The following is an 8,507-nucleotide window of genomic DNA, read 5'->3' on the forward strand; positions in this document are numbered from 1 at the left end:
CAGTGAGGGGGGCAGCAATGAGGTCGGTCGAGTAGGGCGGACAGCTGGTATAACAGCAGCCGACTCGTCGGCTGCTGCGAATGGTCGCTGAGGTGCCGACCTGGGTCCCTATGGAAAGTAGTATATAAAACAGTTAGTGTTTTCCGAAAGAAACATTATGGCATGGATTGGTTTAATCTTACCAAATTCACAGAAGTCTCCGAATCGGATGAAGAAACTTCTTCTATTTCTGGAGGTTGGGCTGCCACAGGTGGTTCTTCTGCCTGCCACTCGATTGCTGGAGGTAGCGCCGCTGCTGGCTGGGCGGCTGCAGGTTGGGCGGCTGCATCTAGAGCCACTGCAACCGGGATCTCTGGAGCAACTGAGATAGCCGCAGCTGGGGCACTTTCGGTTTCCAGCACGGCTGCATCCGATTGGACTATTTCGGGATCAGCAGCAGCAGGGATGTCGTTGTGAGGGTCAGCTTCGGCAGGGGCAGTTGGTTCTTCCTTCGAAATGGAGAAGTCTGATGCCATGTATGGCGGTCGACCCATCTGGGAAGTAGTCCCCTCACTGTCTGAAGAGACCCCTGCTGCTGATGCGATTGGTGAAGGTGTCTGTAAAAATTATGGAAATGTTGTTGTCGAATACACCAAGGTTTATCATTGGAATCCTAAGTATTGCTGATAAGAGGACTTACTGGCTCTGTAGGCAGTGTTGGTAAAGATTGTCTTCTGGTCGGGTGCCTGGCCCGACCGCTCCTCGGTGCAGGAGGAAGAGTTTGCCTCCTTGTCGAGTCCTCCGCCCGACTGATCATTGGCAAATTGGTCTGGACCAAAGGTACGATTGAATGGTCGGCTGGGGCTGGCGTCGTTTGTGTGGTCGGTGTCACCAAGGTCGGTTCTGGTGAATGAAATGAGTGAAATCAAAGTTACGATATAGTGAATTGGTTCACGGTTTTAAGAAAAATTACCTATTCGGGGTCGGGTCCTTGCTGACGTCCTAGTAGTTCCAAGGTCCGCTGGTGCTTGCTGGTCGGCCCCAGAGGTCGGGGGTGTTTGCAGCTGGGAAGCTTTCCTTTTTCGCATTGGAACACTAGATCCGATTCCCGGGACGGCTGTTTGTTGCTGAGTGCTAGTATGTCTAGCCGCCCCTAGAACTAATCCTTGGGGGGGAAGGAGTATGTTCAGCAACCGATCCTCACTAGGGGAAATCAGGGGCCATACAACCGACCACCATTCATTGAATGTATCTACAGTCTCAGGGTTGGAGCGGAAAGGAATATAAGAATTGGAAACTATATACGTGGTGAGCTGGGAGATATAAGAAGGGATTGAATTAGGTAGGACTCGTCGGTCAGGACTTTGAAAAATTATATGCGGACAAGCGACGGGTCCAGGGATACCTTGGCAACAGCCGAACTGGCGCGCCATGTATTGAGGTTCATAATTAAAGGTGCAAAAAGTTTTTTGCCCTTTTTTATCAAGTTTTTTGCTGCTAAAAAGAGACCTGGGTTTGAGGGCAACGTCCCAAGCAAAAGGATAGGTGGGATGAGGACAAGGTTCAGGCGTCGGAAGAGGATTTGGTGCCGGAAAGGGCCAAAAGTGGTCGGGAGCATAACCCGCATACTTTTTATACATAGAAAATCGAGAGTTACTGCGGGTATCTGTTAAAATTGTGGTTATTATTGGATCGGAAGATTGGAGTTTATTGCGTCCTGAGCAGAGTCGGTTGAGGGCTAATCCCAAATGTTTTTTGGATATTGGCATAGTGGGCGGAGATCCTAAGTTGAACGCGTTGGGGAAGTAAAGACGGAACCAAAGTTCTAAAAACCAAAAAGGACCCGATGCGGCAGTGTCTAATTTTCTATTATCATTATCTGTTAAACGAAGGCTAACCCTGGTGAGTCCTTCAAACAGATTGGCTAAAAACAGGGTGCCAAGGGAAAAGAACCGACCTGATGCGATATGAATGGCCAGGTCGAGATGAGAAGGAAGAACACATTTGGAAGGGGAAACAATGACGTACCTACAAAGCCAAAAAAGAATAAAGGCAGTATGCTCCCGGTCGGTCACGGGGGTCCCTGGAGCCCCTTGCTGGTCGGTTGCGAACTTTGTCCAACCCCATTCCTTTACACCTTGTAAAGACCACCCTGGATGGTCTTCTGATGGCTCCTGCCCATCTAGGGCTCCCATCACAGGGTCTTCACCCACGACTGGGAGATGCGCGATCATTGCCACATCCATAAGAGTTGGACCAAAGGGGCCCGATGGTAAGAGAAAAGTCTCATTTTCCGCATTCCAGAAGGCAGACATGGCTAGGAGCACCTTCTCATGCAGATTGATCGGCATGGTGGACAATAGTATTGCTTGGTCGATTTTTTGAGATCGCCATTGGGTCTGGAAGTGTTCCGCTACCCGTCGATACCAAGAGCGGTAAGGATCTTTTGGGTCTGTGAGATGGGTTTTGATGCTGTCTCGAATGCGAACTGCTTGGTAGTTAGGGTTGTTGATAGCCAAGGAATTTCGAGATTCCAAAACTTCCCTCATCCGATTTGAGTCTTCAGGAGTAGTGCAATATGGGCGGATCGTCGGAGTTAATACTTTCGAGGCTGAAAACGGGCCCTCTGGGAGGGTTCCGTCGAAAGGAAGGGCAGGAATGTATCGATTCGCCATAGTTAGTGTGTTTTGGGATTGTGATTCACAAAAGCTCGTATTGTGGAGAAGGAAGTTAATCAGGAGTGTTGCAGTAACTGGTGCAGTTGCTAAGGAAATTTTTCAAGAGGGTGGTGATTTATGAACTTCCAAACATTGAGTGTTAAATGGCGTTTGAAAGTCCCTTGGCGGCGGGCAAGTTGTTACGTACGAAATTTAGAATTAGGTTAAAAGCCCAAGGTAAAAAGAAGAATGAGCCTGGCAATAGAGTTGATTGAACTGGCTGAAGGATACCGTGGGGAAATCAAGGAAAATAGGTTTATTTCTAAGGAAAAATATAAGACGGAAAGTCCTCAGGATGGAAAGACTAAAGGGCGGAAGGTCTTCAGGTCGGAAGGCCCTCAAGACGGAAAGTCCCCAGGACGGAAAGACCTCAGGTCGGAAGGTTTTTAGGTCGGTAGGTCCTCAAGACGGAAAGTCATCAGGACGAGAAGTCCGCAGGTCGGGAAGTCCTCAGGACGGAAAGACTAAAGGGCGGAAGGTCTTCAGGTCGGTAGGTCCTCAAGACGGAAAGCCATCAGGATGGGAAGTCCGCAGGTCGGGAGGCCTTCAGGTCGGGAAAAGGAAGAAAGTTGAGATCTTAAGAATTGATCCAAATCCAGACTCAGGTATTACCAAGAGATGGTTGTCCGTGATCAGCAGTTCGGGCTGTATTCAGGTCGGGCGGAGTCTAAAAGAAAAAGGTGTACCCAAGTTGGGTAAACCGTAGATCGGATGGAAGGCGAAGTCGGGCAGACGCGGAGGTCTGTCAAGAGGAAGGTCGGGCAAGGAAGAGGTACGGACAGACGCGGAGGTCTTCGGTCAAAGACGGTGGGCGGCTGATGCGGAGGTCGGCCCAAGTGAGGTCGGGCGAAGAAGCAGGTCGGGCGAAGGACGAAGTCGGGCCAAAAGGGCGGAAGGTCTGTGGTCGGCTCAAAGAGTGAAATATAGGGATAATTTTGGTCTGCTGAGGACACGTGTCAGCAGGAGAAGGGTTGGAAGACGGTTGGGAAGGAGACGTTGTAACCGTTCGGGCGACGGTTTTCAGTACAGTTTCCTAGAGAATATTTAAGGACGAAGTCATCATTTGGCAAGGCATCTTCAATCAACTTCAACAAAGCAAAGTCAGATTTGGGGATCACCACTTTAAATTTCAGTCTTTTATTTTCCAGTTTATTTTCTGTACCATACAGTGTTTAGAGATTCCTAATCTCAGGCACTAATTAATCAAGTTTAAGGATATTTTCTATATCTTTGAATTTTACTTTATTTTTGTTGAAAAATTACATCAACAAATTAATATTTAAAAATCAACACGCAAAAAATAAATGTGACCCTTATAACCGAACGAAAGTAATATTATATTGCAACGTGTGCTAACTTTCTTAAGTAACATCAAATCACTGTTCAAAAATTTCAAATAATATTGGTCAATAATTCAGATAGTATGCACTATATTTAAAATATATATTTTTGGACTTTTGATCAATATTTTAAGAACTATTGAATTGATGCTATTGGAAAAATTACCAACACAATATAAAAAACAGGGTAAACTGTTTCTTTTTTAGTCCCGTAACTGGACCTTTTATCATTTTAGTCCTGTAAGTGGAGTCTGTCGCATACTAGTCCCATAAGTAAAAAATTTTCGTTGTTTTTTTTTCATTTTTTTAAAATTTTTTTAATTGTACCAAATAAAAAAATAAAAAAATACAAATAAAATTAAAAATAAATTAAAAATAAGTTTTAAAAAAATTTTAAAAAATGAAAAAAAAAAAAAATCCACGTGTCCGCCAGGTTAGCGACACCTGGCGGACACATCACTTCCGGTGAGCCACGCGGACATCTCCGGCACCGGAGGACTAAAGCAGTGAAAATTTTTCACTTATGGTTCTACTTTGCGACAGGCTCCACTTACGGGACTAAAATGATAAAGGGGTCCAGTTACGGAATTGAAAAAACAATTTACCCTATAAAAAATATATATGCATTAAGCAATATGCTTCTATAAACCGTTAAGGGTGTATTCAATTTGTAGGATTTTCAAAAATTTTAATTGTTTATTATTATTATTTTTTTTATATTATAATAAAAATTAATTTTACTTTTAAAATATCAGATTAATAGCTATCTATATTATATTATAAATTATTCAAATTAAAAAATTTTACTATTCAAATATAAACACAAAATCCAATCTCTCAAGACACATACATACACCCTTAAATATATTTTTATAAAGCACAAAGGGCACAAAGATATATTTTTCTAAAGCATCAATTTAAAGATAAACACATAACACACTTTTATTTAACTTAAATCAAGAGCTAATTCCCCAAATCATACAATACGAGAAGTGAATGCTAAGACAAACATAGTATGAGACGATATATATTTCTATAAAGTACTCCCTCCGTCCAAAAAATATAGTTTGGGTTGTGTTTGGCATAAGATCTAAAGAATATTGATATTATATTGGCAGTGAATTAAAAATACAGGTAAAAGATTTTTTTGCTATTATGAGTGTATTAGTGTAAAAAATAGTGATAATTGTGTAATAATAATAAAAAAATAATAGTAATTTTATAGTGATATAGTTATTTATGGAAATGAGACTATTGTTTTGAAACAAATAAAAATAGTAAACAGGACTGTTGTATTGGAACAAAGGAAGTACAATATATACTATATAAAGTAATAGACATATTTTTTTAGAGTATCAATATATATATTTTTTTAAAAAAAACAACATATAACATACACTCGGGATATAAACTTTAAGTGAAACGGTCATTCAAATTATCTAACAATTTTAATATGATATAAATACAATATTTAAACCGACGTCGTATGATAACGGTCTATAATTGTATACCTATATTCTATAATTAATTTTAACACAAAAAATATATTTGTATAACATACTCTATAAGACCATCTATGTGGAGATACCCCCTTAAGGGTATTTCTACTATTTTTTATTATTCACATCATTTTCTCTTTCTACCATGTCGGATATACTCTCTTCTATTTTATATTCGCAACAAAGATACTCATCCTAATTTTTTAATAAATTTTTATTTTCATATTATATATATTATTTTTTAATTATAGGAAAAAGTTATGTTATTTATTATTAATTATGCATGTATAATTAATTATAAATTAAATATATTTATTGTTTAATACAATTTTATATTATTTAATTGCTTTAAAATTTATAAGTATATTTTATTTAATAAATTAAATTAAATTTATTAATATTAATTTGTTCAATAAAATTATATAATATTTGTATTTATATATTTTAAAATTTAAATTCATAAAATGTATTCAATATCGATATTATTTTGTAGAATACAAAATATTATGAATTATAAAAATATTACAAAATTTAAATATAACAATAAATTCAATATAAATTACAAAAACAAAACATATAGTATAATATTATATATATATATATACATAAGTGCCACGTGTCCCAATCAAATTGGGACACATAACAATTGGATAATATTTCACAGGATATCTGCAGAGATATTGAGATACAAAATATCTCTTAATTTTTATTTTTTATTTTAAAAAAATAGTGATGTAGTAGCTACTCTACGGCCTACAGAGCTACCAACATAATCAAAAAGCAATCTATAGTAAACTTCCGATGACGTTGATGTAAACTCTTGCATACCAAACGGAATATCATGTCCCATATGGACTATGGGCTAGACCATCTGCAACCTGATTAGATTCTCGAAAATGTTGATGGACAATACACTCCTGGAAATACGGCATAAGAGCCCGGCATGCCCGAACTAACACAGCGTAAGGATGGTGCCAAAACCAACATTAGCTGTAAACCCGTCCCCCTACTTTGAATTCAAGGAAGTTCATTACTTAGAGAAATGGTGATCTCGTCTTGCTTGCTGGGAGAGAGGAAGCTTCCGGATATATTTTCAATTATCACAACATAATAAATAAAAATTAACACAACATCAATATATAATTTCAATCCACACAATATATTACGATGCTTTGACGATTTATCAACACTGCTATGTTGATTGTCCCAATCAAAAAAATAAATGATATATGTATAAATTATTAGTAGGTGCTGTAATTTCTATTTTACATATATTATAAATTTATATTTAATATTATAGAATAATATATATTATTGTGATATCAATACAATATTGGTTATATTAAAATTAGCACTGCAACGGCAAGCAACTTGATTCAACATTGTACACACCTAAATAATACTTCTTCCGTCCCATGTAATATGAGTGTATTACCGTAGACACGAGAATTTAGGTAAAGTATAATTAGTAAGTAATTAAAAATTGTATTAGTAAAAATAATTATTATTTAGTAAAAATAATTATAGATTAAGATTAAGATAAGTAAATAGTTTAATTAAAATTAAAAAAATTATAAATTTTAAAATTTAAAATACATAATTATATTTTCAAAAATAGAAAGGACAAATTATCGGACGAACGAAAATAAAAAATATAGACAAATTATATGGAACGGATAAAGTAATTGGAACCGGCCCAGTGCAAGTACAATCCAAAATGAGGTGACCTTCGATCGAAAGTCATCCACGGCCCAGTCCAATTTTTCTATTATTTTTTTTTTTACAAAGAACAACATTAGTTTTTTACTATATATATACTTTTTCAATTCGTTATTATTTTATTAGTCTTATTTTGTTTTCTTCATTACTTTAATTATTAGGATATCATAAGATAGAACAGATCATTTCTTAAAAAAGGCTTAAAATCACTTTTTCGATTACACCGTCAAAACTGATTTTTTTTTTTTTCGCAACAACAAACATATAATTTCAGTTAGATCATCTCCGACTCATTCTTTCATTTTTGCAGTAGCTACAGTAAAAATACAGTTGATCTTGCAGTAATTTTACTCTAACCATAAACTTCAATTTTTCACTCTAAAAAATATATTCCATATATATTCTTCTTTTATATTAGTATTTTATATAACTTTTTATATTTATAAATTACACCTCAACTTTAATTTATTTTTACAATATAAATCAAATATATATAATTACTCATTATTTTTAAAAAATTATATAATTATATATCACTTTTCGAAATGTAAAATTATATTTACTTTTAAAAAAATAAAATTATTATTATTTTTAAAAAATAAAATTATATCACTTTCTAAAAAATAAAATTATACATAATTTTTCAAAAAAATAAAATTACATACTCCCTCCGTCCAGCTACAAAGTATCCATATTTCTATTTTGGGACGTTCAATTACAAAGTAATCATTTCATTAAATACTCCACTTTTTTCCACAAATACCCTTACTTTACATCACATCATTACTTTTATACCAAAAAGCAAGGGCAAAAATGTCATTATATTACTTTTACCTACCCACTATAATTAAAATACTATTATTTTTTAAACTCTGCGCTAAAAGTAAATGTATATTTTATCGGTGGACGGAGGGAGTATTATTTAAAAAAATAAATAAATTTACAATATATTCCAAAAAATAACAAAAATACACAAATATCACAAAATATCACACAAACTCTATTCCAAAAATATAATGAAGTGTACAATGCCACTCTATTTTTAAAGTAACACTGTAACAAGTTACAAAAATGTGGGGAAAATTTGAGAGTGGGTTGAAGCCCTTACCCAATTTGCAGAGGTTGGAGTTGCCCTTAATAGAGTACCGTTTCATAATTTCAATTAACATTGGGTTCCCAAATTTTTGAAAAATGATCCCTATTCTATTTTTATTTATTATTTTACTATTAATACGATTAAAAATGATCCAACG

Source organism: Andrographis paniculata, unplaced genomic scaffold, assembly GCF_009805555.1.
Source record: "Andrographis paniculata isolate CXL003 unplaced genomic scaffold, ASM980555v1 Contig83END, whole genome shotgun sequence".
Classification (NCBI taxonomy): domain Eukaryota; kingdom Viridiplantae; phylum Streptophyta; class Magnoliopsida; order Lamiales; family Acanthaceae; genus Andrographis; species Andrographis paniculata.